Source organism: Podarcis muralis, chromosome 2 (genome assembly GCF_964188315.1).
Source record: "Podarcis muralis chromosome 2, rPodMur119.hap1.1, whole genome shotgun sequence".
Lineage (NCBI taxonomy): Eukaryota > Metazoa > Chordata > Lepidosauria > Squamata > Lacertidae > Podarcis > Podarcis muralis.
This window is the reverse complement of record NC_135656.1, coordinates 93,313,333-93,340,334: the sequence shown is the minus strand read 5'-3', so window position 1 is coordinate 93,340,334 and position 27,002 is coordinate 93,313,333. Positions and strand designations below refer to the sequence as shown.

General features: G+C 41.6%; 1 protein-coding gene across 4 annotated transcripts in view; it reads left to right on the top strand.

Annotated features, from left to right (window-relative positions):
* The window catches only part of CHL1 (cell adhesion molecule L1 like), a 220,886-nt gene that overhangs the window by 42,929 nt on the left and 150,955 nt on the right, over positions 1–27,002 (top strand). Inside the window, exon 2 of one of the 4 annotated variants that reach the window (XM_077925024.1) lies at positions 15,143–15,225. The exons of the other annotated variants lie outside the window; for them this stretch is intronic. The gene's annotated coding sequence lies outside the window, so the exon portion shown is untranslated. The remainder of the gene's footprint in view (positions 1–15,142; positions 15,226–27,002) is intronic. 4 annotated transcript variants of the gene reach the window in all.

Genomic DNA, 27,002 nt, shown 5'->3' with positions numbered 1-27,002 from the left:
ACTTTTTCTTTTATATATGTGATTATTACAATTTTTCCCAGTTATGAATTCAAAAACCGCAAAGTCTCCTGTAGAAATTAATCGAAACATGTCCAGGTATATATTTGGGGGCACTCTTTGGTAAAGTATTCTCTGCATTTCCCCCGTTCTTTTTGAAATTCTTGTCTGGGTCGTCCCCTAATTGTCTCTGTTAATCTGGCCAGTTCAGTATAATCTAATAGTTTATCCTGCCATTCCTTTTTTGTGCTTATGTTTCTTTGAACATAAATGCCATCATCTGCATAATATCTGCATGAACATTTAGGAATTAGGCCATGACTTTCAGATGTTCTGAAATCCCCTTGTAAAGCCACCTGTGCAGATCCAGTGTGAGGCAGCCCCTTTCTACTGTCAGAAAGTTCTTCCTGATCTTTAGTCAGAATCTTGTAGCTTGAAGTCATTGATTCGAGTCCTGCCCTCCAGAGCATGAGGAAACAAGCTTGCTCCCTCTTCCATGTGACAGTCCTTGAAATATTTGAAGAAGACTATCATATCTCCTCTCAGTCTCCTCTTTTCCAGGCTAAACATGCCCATCTCCTTCAACTGTTCCTCATAAGGCTTGGCTTCTAGACACTTGAACATCTTAATTGTCCTCCTCTGCACATGTTATATAAGAAAAACAGGGCTTTTCTTATATAAATAATTGCATGTAGGCATTGTGTTTTTCAAAAGAGATATTTTAATCCCCCCTCCCTGTGAAATAGTATTTTACACATAATCCAGTCTTTTAAAAGGACATGACAAAAGCAGGGAGGGGGGGAAATCATTTTCAAAGATAACCAGGGGTTTCAGGTAATTAGGATTCCAGTTGCATTCTAGTTTCTCATACTATTTCAATGAAAAATGATAAGTTCATTTTTAGTTTCTCTTTTCAAGCAATAGAACTTTCCAGCTGTGTACTTCCGGTCGGTGCCAGCGCTTAATGGCGGTCCTACCTCCGAGCTCCGGAGAAGGACTGCTCCGCAAGTTCGGGTCTTACCCGCTACGGCGAGTGGGGGACCCCTAAAATCTCAGGCGCGGAAGCCTGAGAGCAAGGAGACTCGGTGGGCACCTTTGCGCCCCCCGGTACTGTGAAAGAGCCTTTTTAAAGGCTCCGGAGCGGCATCGGGAGTGAGCGCGGTGCTGAGAGTCGCTACCCAGCCTGCGGAGTGAAGCCGCGTTGCCATTAGCGGAGAGCGCCGATTTCTTCCTGAAAAGAAAATCTGGACTGGATTCCCGTGAGTAAGAAGGGAAAAAAATCAGGAACCTTTAAAAATAGAAAATTTGGCTGAAAACGGGAGGGCAAAAAATAAGGAAGTCTGCCCCCCCCCCCGGACTGCAGGAATCTAAAGCAACGAAAGACCTCGCTGCAGTTATTAGAAACTTAGTTGCGAACTGTCAAACCTGAGCTGTCAAAAGTATCTCTCCCCTCCAGATTGGCAGGAGAAGGGGGAAAAAAGACAGTCTTGTGAAGATACTTTTAATCTAAAGGGAAACAAAGTTTTTCACTGCTCTGATCCCCGGGACGACCTGCCAGGACTTAACACCGGGAAAACTGTTCTTTAAAATAACTTTGAAGTGGATATAGACTATACCTTAAATGGTGAAAAAATTTTAAGACATTTAAGATTTGAATGGGACTTTGTTACTGACATTGGACTAACCAAATTTAAATTGGAGAAAAAGTTTTACAACTTTAATGGCGGACTTGAGATTTTCTACATCCGGCTTTCTGTCTCTTTGTTGTTTCTAACTTGGAAACTTTTAACTGCTCCCTCTTGAGGGCTAAGAGGGAAAAATTGCAAAGTAACTGACTAATAGTGGGATTTTCCATTGCAAGTTTTTCCTGTGAGAACGGCCTTGGGATATGAGTGGCACGGCAGAGGAGATAAGAACCAGATCTAAAGCTAAACTAACACAAAAGAAAAGAGGTTCAATCTCTGGCAACACAGTGCCTGCACCGGACAGTGTGACAGCAGCATCAATGGAATCTATGACACAGGCACTGCTTAAAATAAATCAATCCCTTGAGGCCTTAACAAAGCAATCTACAGAAAATTCAAAGAAATTGACAGAACTTACAACAAGATTGGATCTGAATACCACATCAGTGGCAACAAATACAGAATCTATAAATAGACTGATTCAGGAATCTTCAGAAACAAGGAAAATTGCAGAGAGTGCAAAATCTGTTGCAGGTGAGACACAGGAAAGACTTGTGCCGATTGAGAAAAAGGTGAATGAACATGAAGCGGCCCTCTCCTTACTGGAATTACAACGGAAAGAACGAAATCTGAAATTTAGACAGGTTCCAGAGAAAGAAGAGGACAATCTGGCGGAATTTCTCACAGAGGCAATTCTGGAAAATTGGCAAGGAGATCTGGAGGAAGATGAAGTGGGGATAACAACTGCTTTCAGACTTGGTAGAAAGCAAAGCAAGAAGTCAAGGGATTGTCTGATTACCTTTAGAACCAAAGAGGAAAGAGACAAGATACTGAACCTTCACTATCAAAAAGCTTTGGTGATTGGAAACATTCAAGTCCAAATCTTTAAGGACATCCCTAAATACATCTTGGAAGTGAGGACTTTTTATAGAGACCTTGCCAATTTGCTGAGGAAGAACTTCATACCTTTCAGGTGGGAATTCCCACAGGGGTTGTCCTTTAACTACAAAGGGAAGAAAGTAAGAATAAGAACAGTACAGGAGAAAGAGTACTTTTTGGAGAGAAACCTAGAGGACCTACAGAAAGGTACGGTGGACCCGGCAAGAGAAGGACAAGGATTAACATCAGAAGGAGGAGGGCTAACGGACATTGCAAATCTATCATTTGGACTACCACAACCGCCAACTGAAGAGGAAGAAAAACTTGGAGCAGTCGGAGGATCAAACATCTAACAAACAAAATGTCTCTGCAACTTCTAAGTTGGAATTGCAACGGCTTGAACCATCCCAGAAAAAAACGACAGGTTTTCCACATTTTGAAAAGGGAACAACTGGATCTGATATGTCTACAGGAAACTCATATAACTAGAGCACACAGGAAATTGTTGGTGAACAAAAGACTGGGACAAGAATTTATATCTTCCGATAAAGTAAAAAAGAGAGGAGTAGTGATTTATGCAAAGGAAAAATTGGACCCAAAATTAAAATTTAAGGATGAAGAAGGAAGATACCTGGCAATTGAAGTACAGATCCAGGGGGAAAAATATTTGATAATTGGAGTATATGCACCAAATGATGGGAAGGCAGAATTTTTCAAGAAGTTGCATGAGACCTTACTAGATTATCTCGACTGCAAAATAATAATGATGGGGGACATGAATGGAGTGGTCTCTACAAATATGGACAAGGCACAAAGACAGACAATATCTAAAGAAGGAAGACTACCAAAGACTTTCTTCGAGATGACGGAAAATATGGACTTGATTGATATCTGGAGAACAAAGAATCCTCTCGAGAGAGAGGGAACTTTTTTCTCGGAATCTAAAATGACATGGACGAGAATCGACCAAATCTGGGTATCTAGTGTGATGGCTACAAAGATTAAAAAAGTAGAAATCTGCCCAAAAACCTGCTCCGACCATAATGCCGTAAAGATGGAAATGAAAATGACAACAACTGGATCCTTTAGATGGAGAATGAATGACTCCCTATTTAGAGAGGAACAATTCTGTATAAAGGCCCTAAAGATATTGAAAGATTACTTCGAGATAAATTTGAGAACAAATGTGGAAAAAAGAACAATTTGGGACGCGAGTAAAGCCGTGATGAGAGGCTTCCTGATACAACAGAATTCAATCAAGAGGAAAAAGCAAAATGAAAGGAAAGAAAGAATTTTAGAAAAAATGAAGGAAGGAGAAAAGAAACTGAGGTCAAAACCAAAGTCTCAAGAAATTTTGAGAGAGATAAAACATTATCAGACGCAATATATGGAACTGACAAATCAAGAGATAGAATGGAAAATTAAACAAATGAGACAAAGGACTTTTGAGTCTGCAGACAAGTGTGGGAAGCTCCTTGCATGGCAATTGAAAAAGAGGCAAAAATTGAATACAGTCACTTGTTTGGAGATAGAGGGAAAGAATGTTCATAAGCCAAATGAGATAAGTAACTGTTTTCAAAGTTTTTTTAGGAAATTATATACACAAGGGCCAGTAAACGAACAAGAAATAGAAGAATTTCTTAAAAATTATGGACTACCGAAAATTCCAGAACAGGGCAAGTTGATTTTGAATGAGAAAATAACAGAACAGGAAATAGAGGAGGCCATTCAAAAGGCACAACTGGGAAAGTCTCCAGGACCAGATGGACTGACGGCTAGATATTATAAAGCTTTGAGAGAAGGTTTAGTGCAACCACTGAAAGAAGTTTGCAATGAAATATTGGAGGGGAAAAAGGCACCTGAAACGTGGAAAGAGGCCTTTATCTCACTTATACCAAAGACCGAGACTGAAAAGAACCAGGTCAAGAACTACCGCCCGATATCATTATTAAATGTGGATTACAAAATTTTTGCAGACATTTTAGCAAAAAGACTGAAGAAAGTATTGACAGGTGAGATTCATAAGGATCAATCTGGCTTTCTCCCGGGAAGACACATGTCTGACAATGTGAGGAACATAATAGACATTGTGGAACTGTTGGAAATGAACATTAACAGAAAAGCGGTTTTGATTTTTGTGGACGCGGAGAAAGCCTTTGACAATATTTGTTGGAGTTTTATGAAAAAGAATCTCCAAGGGATGGGGGTAGGCCAAGGTTTTGAAAATGGTATAGGTGCAATTTATTCTGAGCAGAAGGCAAAGCTAATTGTGAATAATGTGGTAACGGAAGAGATAGCTATAGAGAAAGGAACACGACAGGGATGCCCTATTTCCCCCCTACTTTTTATACTGGTTCTGGAGGTTTTGTTAAATATGATTAGAAAGGACCAGTTGGTTAAAGGAATCCAGGTCGGAGTGAGAGAGTATAAATTAAGGGCATTTGCAGATGACCTAGTTTTGACTCTGCAACAGCCAATCACTAGTACAAAAAGAGTTTTAGAACTGATCGAGATATTTGGTCAAGTTGCAGGATTTAAGTTGAACAAACAAAAAACTAAAGTCTTGGAAAAAAACCTAACAAATGAAGAAAAAGAGACATTCCAGAATGAAACAGGTTTGGAGATAGCAAAAAAAGTGAAGTACCTGGGGGTGAATTTGACATCGAAAAATGTGAATCTTTTTAAAGACAATTATGATAAATGTTGGACAGAAGTTAAGAAAGACTTAGACATATGGTCAAGGCTGAAACTTTCCTTGTTAGGCAGAATTGCTGTTATCAAAATGAATGTATTGCCTAGAATGTTATTTCTGTTTCAGACATTACAAATAATAGACAAGATGGACTGTTTCAAGAGGTGGCAGAAAGACATATCGAAATTTGTTTGGCAGGGCAAAAAGCCAAGAATAAAATTTAAGACATTAACAGATGCGAAAGATAGAGGGGGTTTTGCCCTGCCGGACTTAAGACTTTACTATGAATCAGCAGCGTTTTGCTGGTTGAAAGATTGGCTGCTCCTCGAGAATACAGACATTTTGGATCTTGAAGGATTTGACAATAGATTTGGTTGGCATGCATATATATGGTATGACAAGGTAAAATTGCATAAAGGTTTTAAGAACCATATGGTGAGGAAAGCTCTGTATAATGTTTGGATTAAGTATAAAGACCTGTTTGAAAGTAGAACCCCCAGGTGGTTGTCACCAATGGAAGCAAAAGAGGTGAAAAAATTGAATATGGGTTCTAATTGGCCTAAATATTGTGAAATTATAGAACAAGATGGTGAAAATGTAAAATTGCAGAGTTTTGAGAAACTGAAGTTTAAGGTGAGAGATTGGTTACACTATCGACAGATAAATGAAGTATTCAAACAGGACAGAAAGAAAGGCTTCCAAGTGGAGAAGTCAAAATTAGAAACAGAACTGTTAGAACCCAATACTAAAAATTTGTCAAGAATGTACAACTTGCTGTTGAAGTGGAATACTCAAGATGAAATGGTGAAATCTAATATGATTAAATGGGCACAGGATATTGGGCATGACATTGAACTTGCTGACTGGGAGCAGTTATGGACCACTGGTGTTAAATTTACGGCATGCAATGCCTTAAAAGAAAACATTATGAAAATGATCTACAGGTGGTACATGACTCCTGCTAAGTTAGCAAAGATCTATCATTTGCCCAACAACAAGTGTTGGAAGTGTAGTGAAACGGAGGGAACCTTCTATCACCTTTGGTGGACCTGCCCGAAGATTAAGGCTTTCTGGGAAATGATCTATAATGAAATAAAAAAAGTTCTGAAGAGAACGTTTGTTAAAAAACCAGAGGCCTTTCTCTTGGGTATGGTGGGCCAAATGGTGCCAAAGAAGGATAGGACATTTTTTATGTATGCCACTACAGCAGCAAGAATTCTCCTAGCAAAGTATTGGAAGACGCAAGATTTACCCACGTTGGAAGAATGGCAGACGAAGGTGATCGACTATATGGGACTGGCAGAGATGACTGGCAGAATTCGAGACCGGGGGAAAGAGGCGGTGGATGAAGATTGGAATAAATTCAAAGTTTATCTTAAAAACTGTTGTAATTTGGAAAATTAGGGGCTCAGAGTTACAAGAGATAAAGAACTACAGTTGTATTAATAATTAACTGAAGTTAAATACATGAAATATATTTAAGTTATGTTCAGAGGGTTGCTGAAAAATCTTGAAACAAGAATGCAGAAAAGGGGTGGTATGGGGAAGTCGTGTTTTTGTTTGTTTATGTTTATGTTTTTGTTCTGTCTCTTCTTTATTCATGGAAAACTAATAAAAATTTATTATAAAAAAAAAAGAACTTTCCAGCTGTAATTATTAAAGACTGAATCATCACAATATTTGAAGATATGAAAATCCTGTCAGCTGAGTGGCAGCTCTGCAATTATAGCTTGCATTCATAATGCAAATGTGTGATGCCAGTTCCTCAGACTGCCGTCTTCATCTTTTGTCCTCTCCTAATTCATTCCTTGATTTTTTGTTTTTGTAGTTGTTGTTGTTAATATGGAGGCCCCAATCATGATATCCTGTCCTTTGTGTTCACATTCTTTAGTTGGAATAATAATAATGATATTTCACTCAAGTGTTTTCTGTTTCAAGGACATTAGCCTTATTTATAACACTGGCTGATTCATGTGCCTTTGCAATATTTATAAATTTGCTGAAATTTTAACATTCTATGATATTCTGTTGATGCAGATTTCTATGTCATTCCAAAAAGAGTGATCATATTTTTTCAGTTGAGTCAGTGGAGCAGCTATCCTTTTCCTTGACATGCATCTGATCTGAGCTGTCATTTTTGCTGGAAGTGAAAAAAGACAGGTAGAACTTGAATAGTAGGTTCCATTCAAAGTTTTTGAAGAAGGATCTGGATTAATTTTATGTGTTACTATTGGGGATGCATGAAAGGGGACAGAGTTGTGTTTGCTGGGATGGGACAGAGTGGTGCTCTCAGGGGAACTCAGGTTGACAACATTGGTATCTGCAGGTGTGAACACACCTGCAAGGCTACTCCTGCTGTCTTGGAGCTCCCCGTTGACTCATGTTCAGCTTGTGGTCCACCAAGACCCCTAGATCCTTTTCACATGTAAGCCAGGTGTCCCCGATCTTGTATTTTTGCACCAGGTTCTTTTTGTCTGAGTGCAGAACCTTACATTTGTCCCCGTGAAAATTCAGCTTGGGCCCATTCTGTCTTCCGAGGCATTAGCTACCCATCCCAGCTTGGTGTCATTGGCAAATCTACAGTGGAACACTTCTTTTGAAGTGTTTGAGTTTGCAAAGTCTTAATTTTGTTGCATTTTTATAATTGCCCCATAATACAAGTTATCTGGGCAGCATAAACGTAAAGGTAAAGGGACCCTTGACCATTAGGTCCAGTCGTGACTGACTCTGAGGTTGCGGCACTCATCTTGCTTATTTGCCCGAAGGAGCTGGTGTACAGCTTCCAGGTCATGTGGCCAGCATGACTAAGCCGCTTCTGGCAAACCAGAGCAGCGCATGGAAACGCTGTTTACCTTCCCGCCAGAGTGGTACCTATTTATCTACTTGCACTTTTAACGTGCTTTTGAACTGCTAGGTTGGCAGGAGCAGGGACTGAGCAATGGGAGCTCACCCCGTTGTGGGGATACGAACCGCCGACCTTCTGATCGGCATGCCCTAGGCTCCGTGGTTTAACCCACAGTGCCACCCACGTCCCAATCTGGGCAGCATACAAAACAAATAAAAGAGTTGAAATGCAGCATGAAACTATTAAAACTTAAACATAATTAAAACGCTTTTTAAAAAAATGGACAAGAGAACCAGAACATAAGGCTTAATTGGTGGTGGTGGTGTGGGCAAACACTAATATGGCATTAGGTGAATGACTCTAGGAATACTGCTCAATAACTGGGTGCCACTACTGAAAGGCTCTCTAGGGATCAGCTTGGATTTGGGAATACACATATGCTATTGCAAGCACCCATAACTCTGATAAGTATCAGGCATTGTGTTTTTCAGTCATCTTCTGCACTGGGTCCAGCTTCTCACATGGCTAACTTTGCTACTACCCTATTCCCCCATATTTCTTTTCTAGGCAACCTCTGGGTCAGACAGAACATAGACTCCTGCCCAGTGAATATGTCGACATTAATAAAACTTTTCTGTCCTCAGCTGCTGACTGATCCAAACCCTTTGACCCTCTAGAAAATTGAAGGCACAATGAGAAATTTCTAATAAAAATGAGTGTGATTGCAAAGCAAGGAACTGAAGAGGAGGCAGCATGACTCCAATTCATGGCATAGACTCAATGGTGCAACAAATGCAAATTTACTTTCTGCCTTTGTTTAATCGTTCAGAGTCTTTAGGGCATTACCTTTACTGCTCGTAACCAACACATATAAATAAGAGTATAAGCATTTTCCTCCAGACAACAGAACAGCAGGGCAATTTTTCAGGCAAGTTCTGAAAACAGTGAATTCTATCAAGGAATTCATTGTTTCTAGAAGCTGCCCTTTGCAATAACTTACTAAATGTGGCTGTTGGTGGTGGGGGGATGGTTCTTCGCAGCTGCAAACACACTTCATCCCAGAGCTGGCCGTGTGGATGCTTTGCAAGACAATTGATGCCTATAGCGGTAATGAGAAAACATTCTTCTGCCCCCACATCAAGAAAACTGCCAGCGCATCGTAGGGAACCCTCAGCATCATCGGCTGTGGCTCTTTGTGAAATAGTCAAAGGGTGCCCTTGACTCCAGTAAGCAGGTAGACTTCACTGCCATAGAACAGCAGCTCCCTGTTGTGAGAAAACAATGGATCTTTTGTGCTTGCTAGCTAGCTGGGTCTGACAGCCAGGGGAACGCCAAAGGAAAGCACTTCTCTGTCTGAACTGAGCAAGAGCAAACTGATTTCCTGCAGAATTGCCACAAAACCGGATCTCCTCCTCTTGCGATAATGAAGTTGTGACACCCTCTGGAGTGACCCCATCAGAATTGTACATAGAAATTGTATTTTCTGTAGCTCACCGGTGTTGCTCTCCTGTTTCCAACGCCAAAGACAAATGAATGGAGGGTGCACATCCTGACACACTTATGGACACTCATCGGGAAGCCACGTCTCAAGCAGAACTTCCTGATGTGAATTTGTCTGTATTTATGGACTTCTGTCTTTCATTCATATACTGCATGTATTAACTGAATGAATGTCACACCCGTGGCATTCATTGGGGCCAGGTTTGTCCCACCCCTCTTCCCAGAGGAAGCAATGTGAACCTGGCAGCCAGTGTTGGTATGCTGGTGACTCTGGCCAATAGGGAAGGCTGTTATCGCCTTTCTATAGAGGGATGCAATCTTTCTCTTGAGGTTATTCTGTGAAGCCTGCTTATCTTACCGGTTGGTAGATGGGGTGACAGTAGCCAAGTAGAAACTGATTCATTCATGAGGCAGGTAATGTATGCATTGAGGGAGATTGAGATAGACTTCCCTAATGAGACTTCCTAAGGTGCTTTCATACTTCTCACTGCCACTCAGTTCAAAGGGTGGTGGTACTTGTAAGGGCTGTAGCTGAGTGGTAGAGCATCTGCTTTGCATTCAGAAGGTCACAGGTTCAAGACCCAGTATTTACAGAACTGGGAATGTACCTGAAATCCTGTAGCCACACTGCCAGTCAGTGTAGACAACGCAGAGCCAGACAGATCACAATGATCTGACTCGGTATATGGGAACAACCTATGTTCCTGGAGGCTTCATCCAATTGATTGCAGGCCGGCAGAGATGGGATTAAGTAGCAGTCAGATACCTCCTTGGTTTGCCTTATTGAGACCTAGTGATGAAAGCCAGTAATGGTCTGGATGTGGGCCACTAAATGGAAATGGAGTACCTAGAAGATGAAAGTTGAGATTGGTCTGGAAGCTGCAGCTGGTGGAGAATGGTGTAGCAAGTTTACACTTGAATAAGCTGTACTAGCTGCCAATGAGCTACTGGGCTATGTTCAAGGTTTTGTTTTCATCTACAACACTCCGAACAACTTGGGACCAGGATGCTTGCAGGGGTGCCTCTCTCCCTGCTTCCTGTCCAGACAACTCTAGTTAGCAGCAACCTGGGAGAGGATCTTTGTGGTGGCCCCTTTTCTATGGAATCATCTCCCCTCTGAGTGGTGATGACATGTTGTTATTTGTAAAAAATAACAACCATATCTGTGCACACAAGTCTTTTCTGGTGTTTAATGTCAGGAATTAATGATGCTCTTGGGCTACTGCTTACATTTATGGGGTGGTATTCAACTGAATATATGTGTTAATGCAAGAATTAGTGCTAGTGTGAGAGGACTGTGCCCCCTTCTCCTCTCTGTGTGCCCCATGCCAGGCCCAAATCACCCCTGCAAGATTGGATGAAGGCTCTTCACAGATTTAGGAGTGTGCAAGGGAAGGAGATGGTGAGAACATTTCGTGTACAAGGAGAAATCCTTGTGCCAACGGGATGTTCTTGTTAGTGGTGCATTGAATACAACCCATTATTGTAATGTTACCATTTTTATTATTTCATCGTTTTATCATTTTATAAATAAATAGAAACAAATAATCATTGGGAAGTGCTGGCTAAGAATGGGGATGGGTGTATATTTATTCTTTCTTCACAATTTTTCTTCAAGGGGAAGGAGAAGTGGTTTTTTTATGTCTTCTACTCTTAATTTAGGAGCACAAACATGTTATGGAGATATGGAAGGGAAACGTATGTATAAAGGTCAGCTATGCTGTCTCAAATTATTGTGCTTAAATTTGTGTAAAAGCTTTTTTGTGGGTGGCCAAAGTACTCCTCTTGTTATTCAGATCCCTGGCAAGTTAGCTGGTCTCTGAAGTGTTGCTGAGCTTGGGAGAAACATAGTAATTGTTTGGTGCTAAAGGATAATAGGATAGCTAACAGATATTGTGATGGACTGGGTATACACTGGGTGAAGAGAACATTTATCAGAAGGACTGCCTCTGTTTCAGGACTACAGCCAGTGATGTCACTTTGATTCATCATATTCCGTAAGGTTTTTCCAGGAATTATTTTGTGACTAATAGCACAATCCTAAATTCTCAGTGTGTCCTAAATGATGCCTACTCAGAACTAAATCCTACTGAATTCAGTTGGACTTACTCCCAGGGAAGTGTAGTATGGATTTCAGCCCTATAGAAGAAACCCAATTCAACATCGTAGGCTGCTGTTTGTTGGTTTTTTTGCAATGTCTGCTTGCTCAACTCTGCTGGCTTATTGATCCAGTCTCCTGCCAGCTGTCAACAATGAAGTGACACAAGAGTCACTCCATTGGCACCAGCTTCCCCCTTCCACCCATCAAGTGGGAGCTACCATAAAGCATTGGGTCCTATCTCAAGCCAGTTGCTGCACCAGCCTGGAAATGGCAGATGTAACTGGCTCAATCATCTTCCCTTCCTCATCATCCACCATGCTTGCTGTGAGCAGCCAGGATGTGGATGGAAAAGTGGCTCTGCAAAGCTCTGCTGGAGAGGAATGAGGGTTTGGATTGCTCTGTTAGTTGTGGCAGGTTTATGTCATGTAGGACATGTGAAAGGCTTTGGTGATACACATATTGCTCAAGCAGTAAATATTTTACTTTGTGAATTAACTTCTTTTATTAATAAGGAATTGTTAACCAAAGTGATTTCAGATACTCCAAAAATAATGCATTGAAATAATAAGATCATGTTCCCTATAATAATTTAGAATGAAATACTTAATTTTTCTGTACCCACTTACATGCTGAGTACCCACAGTACTGTAATTATAATCCTGGATGAAGTTTTATGATTTATGAACAAGGCCTCGGAATACACACACACACACACACACACCAAGGACTTCAGTATGACATGTCACAGTGTTTGTGCTTTAGATAGGAACAGGCTGAGGGAAGAAGCTTCTCTCTGGGGAAATAGCAACTTTATCAAGGCTGAGCCGACAAAGAGATTAGTGAGTAGCTGGGAGGAAAAAAACAGCTAGCTATATCTTCCATTCATCATGTCTCCACCCTGATAATGGCTATGTGCGTTATCTTTCAGGTAGTGATTGACCCAGGTTTAAAACAACAATGCACTATTAAAGATGAGAAACAACGAATATTAATAAAGTCAGAACTATTGGCTTGCTCTTATGTGCACATGGAACTGGCATCTAAAAATTTCCCAGTGCGACCAGAGAGGTTGACAACAAGTATTAACATACCTCTGTGTGTGTATTAGGCATATGCACCAGGCACAAGAATGGGTTTGGATACCACTTCTGTGCTTCAGGAAACAGTCTGCCTTGATCTGAGGTACTTCATAATCTGCCCAATTTAACTCTGTCCAAGTCTCTTTAATTTCACTGCTAGGAAGTGGATGAAATTTGTAGGTATACTAGCCACTCAAGAGTGGGCAAAGCTTGCTGAGTTTCATACAATTTGTGGGCAACCTTATTGCTTTAAAAAGAAACATCTATAAAATCTTCACTTTTGAATCCCTTTGGGCAAAGGCGTCTTGCCCAGTACATTTCCAAGGACAGTTCAAAGTGTTGGTGTTGACCTTTAAAGCCCTAAATGGCCTCGACCCAGTATAATTGAAGGAACATCTCCACCCCCATCATTCAGCCTGGACATTGAGGTCCAGCACCGAGGGCCTTCTGGTGGTTCCCTTCCTGAGTGAAGTGAGGTTACAGAGAACCAGGCAGAGGACCTTCTCTGTAGTGACGGCCACCCTAAGGAACGCCCTCCCACCAGATGTCAAGGAAATAAACAACTATCTAACTTTCAGAAGACATCTGAAGGCAGCCCTGTTTAGGGAAGTTTTTAATGTTTGATATTTTATCACTTTATTAACAACAACAACCACAACAGCAGCAGCAGCAACATTTTGTTGGGAGCTGCCCAGAGTGCCTGGGGAAACCCAGCCAGATGGGCAGGGTATAAATAATAAATTAGTAGTAGTAGTATCAGAAGGAAAACTCCAGTGGTTTTTTTCTGTATAGGTAGCCATTCTAGTTTCATGGTGTGTAGAAAAAGAACAATTTAATACTCCCTAGTGTTTTGAGGGCAACTAGTCTGAAAATTGCAGACATAAGTGAGGTGTCACTAGTTTTACAACAACAACAACCACCACCACCACCACCATGCCACATTGCAGCTAGGCACCCTTAAAATTGATTTAGAGGTGGAAAAAACAGAAGTAATTAACTTGTGATTATATACTTGAGCTACTAGTCATGAAGGTGCTTTCCCTCTGCTCTTCCCCTCCTAGCTTCTAGAATCATAAATTCTCTTCCTGCAAAGTTGCTTCTTCCTCCAAAGCACTGGGATAAAACCATTTCCCCGTGTTACAACCTAGATCTGTGTCAATTTAGAAGGCACTTTCCCTTCTCTTTCTGATCCAGAAATTTTCATTACACAGTAATCTGAGTCACATATTTTCAATTTTAGCAGATACTTGTCTTTTTTTAAAAAAGGATTGCTGAGTTGCTACAAAGTGCTTCAGGGATCCCTGGTTTGACTCACGTAACCTTGCAGAAATCCTGCTTTGTCTCAGAAAAGCCACACAGCCCCCAAAGGCACTCACATCACCTTTAACTTGTGGTCATGCTGGGGCTGATGGGAGTTGGAGTCCAGCAATATCCAGAGGACCACAAATACTGTATTGTTGAGTTTAAGGATGAGGTAGCAAGTGTTGCAAAGGATCTTGGAGAGATATCTGCAATCTTAGAGAGATGCCACCACTACAGTGGTACCTCAGGTTAAGTACTTAATTCGTTCCGGAAGTCCGTACTTAACCTGAAACTGTTCTTAACCTGAAGCACCACTTTAGCTAATGGGGCCTCCTGCTGCTGCCGCGCCGCTGGAGCACGCTTTCTGTTCTCAACCTGAAGCAAAGTTCTTAACCTGAAGCACTATTTCTGGGTTAGCGGAGTCTCTAACCTGAAGCGTATGTAACCTGAAGTGTATGTAACCTGAGGTACCACTGTATAGGGTTAAACGAACAAATAGTCTTACACTGCGGCTTCCTCATGCCATCTAATCCAGTATTATATTTTCACCAGTGACCAGTGTATTGACCCTAGAAGTTCACAAGCAGGTCATGAGGGAAGCAGCCAGGCCATGGTATTGATAACCAGAATTTGCTATGCCAAGCTATACTGCATCTGGATGGAGAGATTCAAGTTTATTATCATGGCCGATAGGCATTTATAAGTATCCATGAAAGTGTCTAATCATTTTGCTAAAAACTACAGGATTATTGAGCAGTTATGTGGGATTAACCCTCGGAGCTACTGGGTCCTTCACAAGCATATCACCTCAGTTCTTGGGGAAGGGAGGCTGAGAATACTGAAAATATTTAAATATAAATAACTGTTATCCAGATGGGAAGCCAGTGTGGCAGAGAGCATGCTGGTTCAAAGACAAACCCAGCTGCAGAAATGAAATACAACAGAAATTTAAAAATAAACCCTACAAGACGATTTGTTATTGCTATTACTAACTAACTCCAAAGTCTGTCAGAGAGATTGACAAGTCTGTCCCATCATTGCTTGTATTTTGTTTGTCTAAAGGGGCTGTGAAATGAGAAGAATGAAAGAGATTTGAATGTGCCATCTTATCCCAGGCTGGAAAAAAGAAGGAGCTGGCATTACTGGTTAGAATATTTGTATCCTCTTTGCTCTTTTTGAACGAATGAAAAAGCAAACTATGCTATTAATATTATTATATTTATTGTGATTATTATGTTTTGTAATAGTAGTAATAAATAGGAGTTTTTTCTCTATTGGGTACTGTGCATTAGAAGCACAGATTTGAATTCATTTTTAACAGGCTTGGTATTTAAAGATGATAGAAATATTGAGAAAATTTCTCTAGGGTTTCTGTCATGTAATTATGAAATACTTCCATATTAAGACAGACAGTACGCTATATGTAAGCAAGCATGCTTATTTCTGTCAGCATAAGGCGACAAGGAATCGTCTACTTCATCTTATTGTGGCACAATCACAGTGTGTTTCTATGTTGTGTTTTATTTTTCCCCTATACATAGAAAGATGGTAGCTTGCTTGTGGGCTGCTGTGAGAGTGTTTCCTTCAGAATTCAATTCATTAAATGTTAGAAGACTCTACCTCTTAGGACTGATATTGTAGGGAGCCTGATCTACCATTAGGGTTGCCATACATCTGGGAAAACCAGGACATGTCCTCTATTGGGGGTGGGCAACATGCCCATCTGGGTGGATTTTTAGATTGTAAAGGAAATGTCCAGGGTTTTTCGGGGGGAGGGTGTTATTTGGGCTCGGGTGGATCAGACTTGGGCTTGGGTTTGGGCTGCTCTGCACTCTACAGCCACTGCTAGTCCAAGCTGGGGAAAGAGGCATTCGGGCATGGCAGCAGCCCTGCATGCCAATTTCCCCAGTTCGGGCTGGCAGTGGTTCGGGCTGTCCTTGTTTTTTGCTCTTCAACATCTGGCAACCCTATCAACCAATCTATAGGCCAAAGGCCAATCAAAAGTAAATTAAGAAAACTCTTCTCACCATGAAGAAATATATACATACTACAGAAATCTTTGGTTTTTTTCACTGCAACAGACTAACATTGCTAGCCCTCTGGAAATCTTGGCATCCTGTTTTTGGGGATGAACCAACATGGGACCAGGAGGTCTAAACACAAGAAGGGAGGTTCTGTGTGGAGAAAGTTGAAGATCTCGGCCTACCTATTCCTTCTTTTTCTGGATAGTTAAATCAGAAGTGCTACAGAATATTTCTAGGCTGTAGTATTGCAGCTGGAATAAGCAAGAACAGGCTTGCAGAGGATAAGCTGCAAATCAGTAAGTTCAGAAGTCAGGAATGGGAAACGGCTGTTTTCAGTTAACACATAGCAAATGAATTGTTTTAAGACTGCAATCCTGTACCCAGTTATTATACACACCGGTATAGATGTGATAGCACGTGACTGAGGTGTTAAATTAGGGAAATGTTTCTTTCCCTTTAAACTCTCTTTAGGAATCTTACATGAACGCATGTAAAAATATCTCAAAATAAAAGAAAATACAATAATAATGTTATGGGCATTGGATGCTTTGGATTAGATGCTTCTTTATTCTTTGGGTTAGTTGAATGTCAGACCATATGTGGTTTATCCAGGGTTTCTTGTGTGTATGACTGTATGAATTTCTATTCTGTACCCCATGATTCCGCATATACAAAAATAGGATCAAGAAATTGGCTCTGATGGCTTTTAGACCATGGGAACTATGAAAAAAGTGAAATGGTTAGGTCTGTACTTTAGTTCTGGTCAAGTGGTGTTTGTTTGATGTATAATGCTTTTAATCTGGTTTGCTAGCTCTCCTTTGCTTCAAAGGGGGACAATGGTGACAGTTGAAAGTTTTTTGTTTTTTTCAAAAAGAAAACACCTCTGGTGATGGTTGCCATGTTTAAAACTTGAGGGGCATTTGTATTATTCTGCACATTAGAGAAGATTTGTCTGCGATGCAGTGGATTTCAAATTTTTCAAAAAGCTTAGTTTCACATTAAAAGGCCATTTAACACAAAGGCTCTGTCTTGGTGATGACATTGCCAAAACTGTTATTTAGTGAAAGAAGAGGCCTGACATTACCAGATTATTTATCTTAAATTAAGCCTTTTTTCGGCATAGCCTTCCACAATAGTGTCTAAGCCTTTCTGGCTGCTTTACAGCACAAATTACAAAGGCACTTGCCATTATTATGAAGTATATTATTAATTTTCTTTCACCCCCACAAGTACACAGAGGATAATAATTACATTATGTGAAGTTGGGAGCTAAATCCAAGCTGCCTTTCCAACAAGAGATGTCAATGGCACAGTGTCCGCTCACTATGAAGTTTGCTAAATCTTTGGAGATTATTTATGATGTAACTTGACCTGAAGATGCCATTTATCAGGTGGTTCCCCCCACCCAATCCCACTTCACAGCCAATGCAAACAACTTCCCACGCACTCAACCAGGAAAGGTCCAGTGGTGGCAATGACCAGGAGAATTTCTTATTAGCTGCTATGCCAACTGTGGCTCTGCCTGGAGAAGTCAGGCCTCTCCTCAGTTATCAATGTTCTAGTCATTTCCAGACTCGACAGTAGCTATGTGTTGTAGATGTGGTTGCCTTTAATAGACTACCTCTCCCCATAAGAACTGAAATGGACCCTGTGACCTTCCTCCGAGGCCCTTCTTCATGTGTCTCCTCCAAGAAAGGTCCAGAACGACCCTCCCTGCTTTTGGCATGACCTCCTTATGAAGGCTTACCTAGCACCTTAAGGGCCAGGCAAAGTGATTCCTCTTCTACTTTGGCTAATTAAACCATCTGTGGCCTTTTAAACTGGGGACCAAACATGGGGGTAATGTTTTGTTTGTTACCATGTTGTTTTTAAATTGTAAACTGTTCTGTGATCCTTGGGTGAAGAACAGCATGATAAGAATGTTAATGTTAATGTTAGTACAGTGGTGCCTCGCAAGACGAAATTAATCCATTCCGCGAGTCTCTTTGTCTTGCGGTTTTTTCGTCTTGCGAAGCATGGCTATTAGCGGCTTAGCAGCTATTAACGGCTTAGCGGCTTAGCGGTTATTAACGGCTTAGCGGCTTTAAGAAAAAGGAAACAAACTTGCAAGAACTCGCAAGACATTTTGTCTTGCGAAGCAAGCCCATAGGGAAATTCGTCTTGCGGAACGACTCAAAAAACGGAAAACCCTTTCGTCTAGCGAGTTTTTTGTCTTGCGAGGCACCACTGTAGTAGTAGTAGTAGTAGTAGTAGTAGTAGTAGTTTGAAAAATTTGTAACCTTTAATGACAATCCAGAAGTGTTATAACAGAGAAAGCGGATAGACAGAAATGTTTATCTGTCTTCCAGAATACCAGAACTTTGGGTCACTCAGAATCAATTGGCAGACAAAATTGTTTTATTTGCCTGTGGAGTTATCTTTCAACTTGATGTGGTGATAGCCATTGTCCAAGATGGCTATTAAAAGAGGATTAGGCAAACACATGAAGGATAGATCCATCATCAGCCATTACCAGTGATAGCTCAATGGAATGTCCATGTTCAGAGACTCTGAATCCTTGTTGCTGGGGGACAAACAATGGGAGGTGGCTGTTGTGCCCGACTTGTAGGCTTCCTAGAGACTATTTTGCTGGAAACAACTGGAAACAGGATGCTAGACTAGATGAACATTTGGTCTGATCCAGCACACAATGAATGCCAACATGAAGTAACCTGATCCACACTTCCGTACGCAACAGGGTGCAGCTGTCCTTCAGATTTTGCACATCTTTAATGTTTGGGATGTAGTTCTGGGCTCAAATAAATCTGCAAAAATGCATATAAGAAATACATACGGTACTTTCAGAGAAAGTACATTTAGATACTTTCTAGGAAGCACGTTTTTGTTCATTTTCTAATGTAAATTAATACAGAAATGAGATGGAATGGATTTATAGATGAACATATGCAAAAGAGACATGGACTTGAAACAGATCTGTTTGTCCATCACCACTTGGTGGGAGAAAGCAGTCACAGAACGCTACTAGCAATAAGAGATCCTGAATTTCAACTACCAAAGAGAGAGAGAGAAAGGAGTACTCTTACATTTGGTGTGTGTGTACTGTCCTGTTCAACCCAGTTTCTTCAGTCACTCAAAGGCAAGTTAAGAGAACACTTTGTTCCCCCATCCTGTCTCAGCTTTCTTTCTCTCTCTTTTCTCTTCCTTTTACATGCTAATTCCCCGCAGTGTTTAAACAGTTTCCAATTGCACAGACCTTTTCAAATGACCCGTGCTCTGCCTGACCAGAGCATGAACCCTTGCTCCAGTCATTTGCGGGGAGGTTCCCCATTCCATGCATATAAATACATGCTATAAAACCACAGAGCGCATAGTTAAATGCACACTCTTTTGTATGTAAAGCTTCTTTTTCTGCTCAGGCTAGTTTAGCGATTGTATCTAAATTGCTGTTTGTTCTGAAAGGGGCTTCCAGGAATCTTCCCTTGTACTTAAAAGATCTTGAACATTGTCTTTTCTTTTTTGAAAGGTACCTTTCAGTAAATATTTGCAGCTGGTGCTTTCTAAGCTGCGGCGTCCAATTCTGTGCTTCAAAACTTGGATCATATTTCATGCTGGGGTAGTAATTGACGTGAGGCGTCCAAACGGTCTTTGTCTCCTTCCTTAAGGAAAGCCATGCCGTTTGGTTAAAGAAGTGGCCTTGGCAGTAGAATTGGCTCATTAAAAATTAGCTGATCTCGGATAAATAGGGCTTTGGTACACTTCATAAAGATCATAATAACTGTAATAATAAATTAATTAATAATGCATGAAGGGAGAAGGGCTCTAGACATATCCAAAGGCCCTCTCATCTCTGGAAATGGGATTTTCATAAAAGCGGGCTTACAAGGGCAAGTGTCCTTGACGGCTGAAGCTTGGCATTCTTACATTCTGGCGTGTTTTCGATGTACCTTGGAGTACCTCGACAGAAATAATGTTTGTCATTTGCAACTCAAGCAGTCAGGATGCTTTGACAGTGAGAACCATCCCTTTGGCCTCATTTCAGAGGGGGCTGAGCTCCAGAAAGCAGCACTTGGCTCTGAAATCAGAACCACGTGTCAGCAAGGGATTATTTTTGTCTACTGCTTAGACAGGAGGATACTGTTGAGTCATGCACTGTGTCTTGCTTGCCCTTCCAGCAAGGCTCCAAAGAGAGCAAAGGAAAGGGGCTTTTCCAAGTAGACTTGAGTTCTGACACTTTCAAATGTAAGTACTCCTCATTTCCTGCTCCATCTGACATTCTGGTTGCAAACTGTTAGTTCAAATCAACCATGCTTGCTCAGATAGCGTCCCCTTCCTGTTTTCGATGTGAGGTTGGATCTGCAGCATGCCGTTCCGCTGTGGAGTGTTCCTGTTCACAACCGCAGCCAGCCAGCCACGTTCCCTTCCAGAATACTCCATTCCATCCTGTTTTCTGCACTCCCAGTGTTCTACTCCTTATCCAGAATTCCATGACCACTGAGCACTGGACTGTTTGGGGGTCTACCTTCCAGGTTTTTTTGCCTCCCTTTTTAAACCCACTGAAACTATTATGCATGGTTTGTACATCAGCTGGCTACTTCTTTTTTTTAATGCATAATTTTTATTAGTTTATACCAAAGCAAACAGAAATAAAAAAGTTCAACATCTTATTTTCACAAATTTTTAGCTTTTTGACTTCCTTCAGCCTCTCCACAAATCATCCATAATCTTCTTTTATGAAGTTACGCATATCTTGTTTTATATTGACATTGTTTACCTCAATTCTTCCATTTCTCTTTAGACAATACTCCTATCTTTTCACAGAGCTCCTTTCAACCCCACTAGCATTATCTGTCCTTCACTTATATTTTCCAGATAATCTGCAAATTTGCCCCAGTCGTCAATGAACCTTTGACTTTTAAATATCTAATTTTCCCCGTCATTTTATCCATCTCCGCGTAGTGCTGGCTACTTCAGTATCCACACTCAAAAAATTACTTTGCTCCGTGTTTGTGTGTGATATCTAGGCACACATATAGAAATACACAGAGAGAGATGCATACGATAACTTTGAATACAGTTCCTTCATACACACACACATCTCTCTTTTATTTTAAAATTAATTAATTAATTAATTAATTAATTAATTAATGTACCACCCTATACCCACAGGTCTCAGGGCGGTTCATGGAATAAAATCAGAATATAAAACCAAAAAGTACATAAATCTGTTTTGCAGAGAAATCAGATTAGTATATATACCACAATCAGCAGTACTTCTTTTCAACTCTCTACAAAATGCATCATGTTCCCAACCCAAAAGCATCAATGTGGGAATTAAAAGTGAAAAGGATAAAATACGATAAGTGACACTGGCAACAGAGGCAGGGCATATATGAAGGTTGTATATGGAGGATGTATGCAAAACATTATAAATATACCATATATGTATATATCCCCATCTTGGAAATACATTTCATTCTTTTCAAACCTTTCTTATGTGCAAATAGATCCTTTGAAATTACTCTAGGGCAGTGTTTCCCAAATGTTTTTGGGCAACGGCACACCTGTTTACTGAAAAAAAATCTCGCGGCACACCACCATTAAAGCCCCGCCCCGTGACGTCAGCGCGCAGCGTCACGCCGGGAGGGACGCACAAAAGTGAAAGTTTTTTCCCTCCCCCTTGCTGGGGAACCTCCAAGCTTTGGGGGTGGGAGGAGGCAGCAGAGCGAGGGACTGAGGGACGGCGGCAACTGAGGCGGCGGCGGCTGAGGCAGAGCTGGGAAGGGGGTTTCCAGGGGACACGGCAGCTCCTCGAAAGGCTTCTCTCAGCTGCGCTCAATCCGCCTCGGAGAGGATTTCCCCTCCGGTCCCATGCGTTCGTTTGGGGCATCGCTCCGGCTGCTCCCTCTCCCGCCGCGCAGGAGCGATGCCTCTCTCTGGCTTTCCCTCCGCGCAGGCTGAGGGAGGGAGGGAGGGGCGCGTGTGACCCGTCTCTGCTGGGAGACCAAACCCAGCGAGGCAGAGTCGCGCGGAGGCACCCAGGCAGCGCTTCCGGCTGCGAGGAGGAGCGCCAGGCAACAGCAGGAGGCGCGGCCTCTCCTTGCCGCCGCCGCCCCGCCTCTCGCCGCCCGACTCGCCCGCCTCCCTCCAGGCATCTCGCGGCACACGAGGCAACGTCTCACGGCACACTCGTGTGCCGCGGAACACCGGTTGGGAAACACTGCTCTAGGGAATACCCCTATTATTTCCCCATCTTACCTCTCATTTAGCAAGGACTAGTCAAATGTGTAGCATATATGTGCCTGAAGCAAAGGTCAGTTCAGACTTAGCTCCGTCGCAGGTCTTCCTCAGGGACTGGGAACAGATGGTGTCAAGACCTCCCACCACCCGCTTCAATAGCTTTCCAGAGGTTCTCACAATTCATCTTGGTGGACAATGCTCCCCAGGAGACGAAGCACCTCCCAGAGTGCTGAATGGATTAGCAACACAAATCTCGAACTGAACATTACTCAGGATTCAACGTTAATAGCATGACCTGAAAGAAATATTAGGCTAGCTTGTGCCTTTGGCCTTGTGTACACTGTCTCAACAACGAATTAGCCACAGGTCACACATCATGTGGTGGTAGTTGGCTGATTATGTTTGAAATCAAAAGAATCGCGCAGTGCTGTATTGATGAAGAAATCTATGGATTCTCTTTTTGTGGAATAACCTTGAAAACTGGTGGAATAACCTTGAAAACTGGTTCCATTGTACAAGGGACATGTCCCTTGTTAAACTGGTAGAAAGTTTGCACATTTTTTAAAAACAACAACAACAACAACAACCTTGCACACTATTTTATTATATTTTGCTTGGCCTAATAAAGGTATTGCCCTATATATACTTTCCTACAGTGGCGTAGCGTGGGGGGTGCAGGGGGGGCCGGCCGCACCGGGCGCAACATCTGGGATTAGGGCAAATCCACAGGTTAGGGGGCGCAAATCCACGGGTTAGGGGGCGCAAATCCACGGGTTAGGGGGCGCAAATTACTTGCCTTGCCCCGGGTGCTGACAACCCACGCTACGCCACTGCTTTCCTATATATATTTATGGGCCAACACAGCTACCTTTACTTTGTGTATTGATTCCCTGGTTCTTCATGAGATCACTTCAAAAGGGATGCATCTTTTATGGTGCAACCATGTTAGGTGCAATAGATATTTAAATAATGCTCCTGGGTTTCAAAGCACCACCATTTCTGCGTTTTTCTTCTCATCTGACAGAACTGTATGACTGGGTGAAATTCAGCCATCTTCATCTTTCTGCATGCAGTGAAGATTCTCCAGGGAAATAAAGTGGGAAAATCTCATGCTTGCTGACTACAAATTACACCAGCTATAATTTCAGCTGTATTTGCACTACCTCAGCAGAGCTCTCTTGTCTCCAGATGTGGTCCGGTGGCCTAGACCTTATGTACAGCAGTGGAAAGGATTTCCCCTTTAGCACTTCAACTACACTAGCTCCAGTCAAATTGGGTATCCAGATAACTAACTGTGCAAACTAGTGTGTGTTTGTGAGGGGGTAGCTAGCATGGCTGTATGGCAGTTGCAAATTGGTCGCTATTCAATTATAGGTGCTTGTGAGAATCACACAAGAATGTTAGTGCTAAGCATTAACTTTCATAAAAAGTCATCAGAACTTGAAGTGTCTTACCTATTTCTAGCAGCTTTAGTGATTTTGTGAGAGGACTGATAAACAGCTTCGTAAAGTGATCCCCGGTTATCTCAGATAAGCTATATGACTGGAAGTGTTGTCATAATTCTAATGGACTTAATTTGGCTATAGCATACCCCCCAATGCCTTGAAGCCAAAATCCTGGACACCTTCTTCCTGTTTTGGCAAGGCGGCCATTTTGGTTGTGGTGATCTCATGTGATTTTGTGACATGGTTTCCCTCACAAAAGCACTTTGGGGGGCACAAAACATGCTTTGGTGCTGCAAAATTGTGTGAGATCACGGCCACCAAAATGACTGCCATTCCCTCATGAGGCAGAGTATGCTATAGTGACTTCAATACATAACTGCATCTGATGTGCTATATAAGCACTGTGATGTCCGATAGTATGCAGGACTAGAAGCAATGGGTGAAAATTGAAGGGGAGCGTACTTTGGTTAAACTGTAATAAAAATGGCCTAACTGTATGAGCTGTTTGGCAGTGGGAAAGACTGCTATTGGAGGTGGTGGGCATTCCCTTGCTGGAGGTATTTAAGAGGAGGCTGGGCAATACTTTGCCAGTGGTGCTCTAATTGCCATTTCTATTGCAGATCATGCAATGAGCAGGGAATTGGGTTAGTTGATCAAAATGCCATCCAATTCTATGATTCTGTGAGAAGAAGGAAGAGCTACTGAGAGCACCTTGTCCATGTAGCCCCTAAAACCCAGAGTTGGCACATACCCTCCACCATTTCTCTGATGAAAATAGGGACGTTCCAATTCCATAATGATAATTTTATTATTTATACCCCACACATCTTACTGGGTTGCCCCAGCTACTCTGGGCAGCTTCCAACATATATAAAAACATAATAAAACATTATTTATTTATTTTTTAACTTCACTATACAGGGCTGCCTTCAGATGGCTCAGGGGTTGGATAACTCTATACCCTTCAACATTTCTCCAATGAAAATAGGGACCTCCTAAGGAAAAGTGTGACATTCCAGGATCAAATCAGAACCCACGATGGCTTCTCTAAATCAGGGACACCCTTGGAAAATAGGGACAGTTGGAGGGTCTGCTGGCATTGCCTTCTGCTGAGATAAATCTACCTAGGCCTTTCAAAATATTTTTAGGATTGGTTCTTAATGCTGTTGATGCCCCCGCTCCCCAATATTGTTTTTAGTGATAGTTTGAATTGTTTTTATATTCTAGTGAAGGGGTATCCAGGGCTGGTCTGGACATTTTTCTGCCTGTGACAAAGCAGAGAATGCCATTATACCTTCTGTCTAGTACCCAATGGTGGCCAAGATATTTTGCCACCTGAGGCAGGAATTCCCACAAATGCCTCTCCACTTCTCTGCCATCAAAACTCTTTATTTAATAAATTAACCAACTATTTCCTGCCCTTTCCTGACACCCTGCCTGAGGCAGATGCCTAACTCTGCCTAATGAAAGGCCCAGACCAGGTGGATATCAAACAAAAGAATGAACAAATGAACAAATAGACTTGAAAATTCATGCAAGAGCAAATAACAAAGGGGCAGTCCTGGTGATTACAATGTTCTGCTGACATAGGCATTTGTCCCTTAGAAAGTAGACTGGGATCACAAAGTCAAAATCCACTCCCAGCTGGCTTCCACCCACTATCGACCATGGTTGCATTTGAATTGATAACCTTGAGATAAAAGACCCTTTCTTGCGTCCCCAATCTGCAAAGTCATAGAGCCTTCAATATGCCATGTAAAATCAATTTCCATATGACATTTTTTTGATACAATCATTCCCTTTATTAATTATTATTAATATTAATGACTGCAATTGTCTTGATGGATGTAGTCATTACTATCAGAGTACGTAAGTTCATTGTCTGTGTGCCTATTGCTTCTTGTGTCTCTTCCACACAGTTGCTGTTTAGATAGGCAACACTGATAAAGAAAAGGCAAAGAGAAGAGAAAACTAGGTTGCGTTCCTTTATGCATACTGAGTGGCAGTGAAATATTGTAAGGACCCCAGCAGTCAAAAAAATAAAAATAAAAAGGAGAGTAATCCCATCAAAGGTGGTGTGTTATTTCCAGTAAATTGAAAGCTGAAATCCCATTTTGATGCTGAAATAAGCATGTCTGCAGACTAATATGTGAGAATGTTAAAAAATAGGTGACTTAAAATAAAATCAGTGAGAATATGCAACACGGCAACACAAATCACCAGAGGGAAAATTCAATGAAGGAAGCAAATTACATGCCCTCAGTGGAATGGCTTTTTGCCCCAAGGAAATAGAAAGCAGGTCATGTTAATGGGCAGGGGGAACCTTGGGAATTCGTCTTTCATATACATGCCCCTTCTAAAATTAAAAGCAATCATTATATAAGGGACAAAGAACACAAGTTGGATAAAAATCTTAAATACGGCATCTCTCTCTCTCTCTCTCTCTCTCTCTCTCTCTCACACACACACACACACACACACACACACACACACACGAGATCAAACCCAGAAAGAAAGAAATAGTGGCACATGTAAGAAATTTAGTCTGTGCAGCCCAAATGCTGAAGTAATGAATGGATCATGCAGCAAACATCATAAATCAGTCCCTTTCATTCAAATTTAATACAAATGACCCACAAGCTCAGAGTTTAAGTGACTTCAAAGTCCAGTTGGTGCCCTTGGACAGGAAACAGATGTAAACAGGGCTAAAAATTACATCAAAGCTAGATTCTCTGAGCACAGTATGCATCGCTCATGCTCTAGTGTGTTGCAGTGTGTAAATTAAGCAGCCAAAAAGCCAGTGTTGCCTTGGGATTGAGGTCACTGAGAGTTGTCTGGCAGCTTGCTCATGGGATCACCACCAAATGACTTTTCTTCTTTCTTCCATGATACCACAGCAGCTGCAAATGGTGAGTCAGGCACTTGCCAAGGGTTGGGTTCCTTTAGGGGCCCATGAGAACCAACAGCATTGCTGTGCTTGATGACACTTGGTACTAGGCTTAGTCTGATTAGAAGCATCACTCCAGAATCATCCATAACAAGGTTATCATAATTTGGAGATAGTTGTGGGACATTACTTGACTGGCATGTTAAGGAAATGTATGAGATGCAGGAGCTGTAGTTCCCCCTTATGACACCTCGGTGTATGTTCTTCTCTGTGGCTGTAGGCCCTTGGCTTATGTCTACAACTTCTGCTTCAAAAAGGAGGAAGTGACT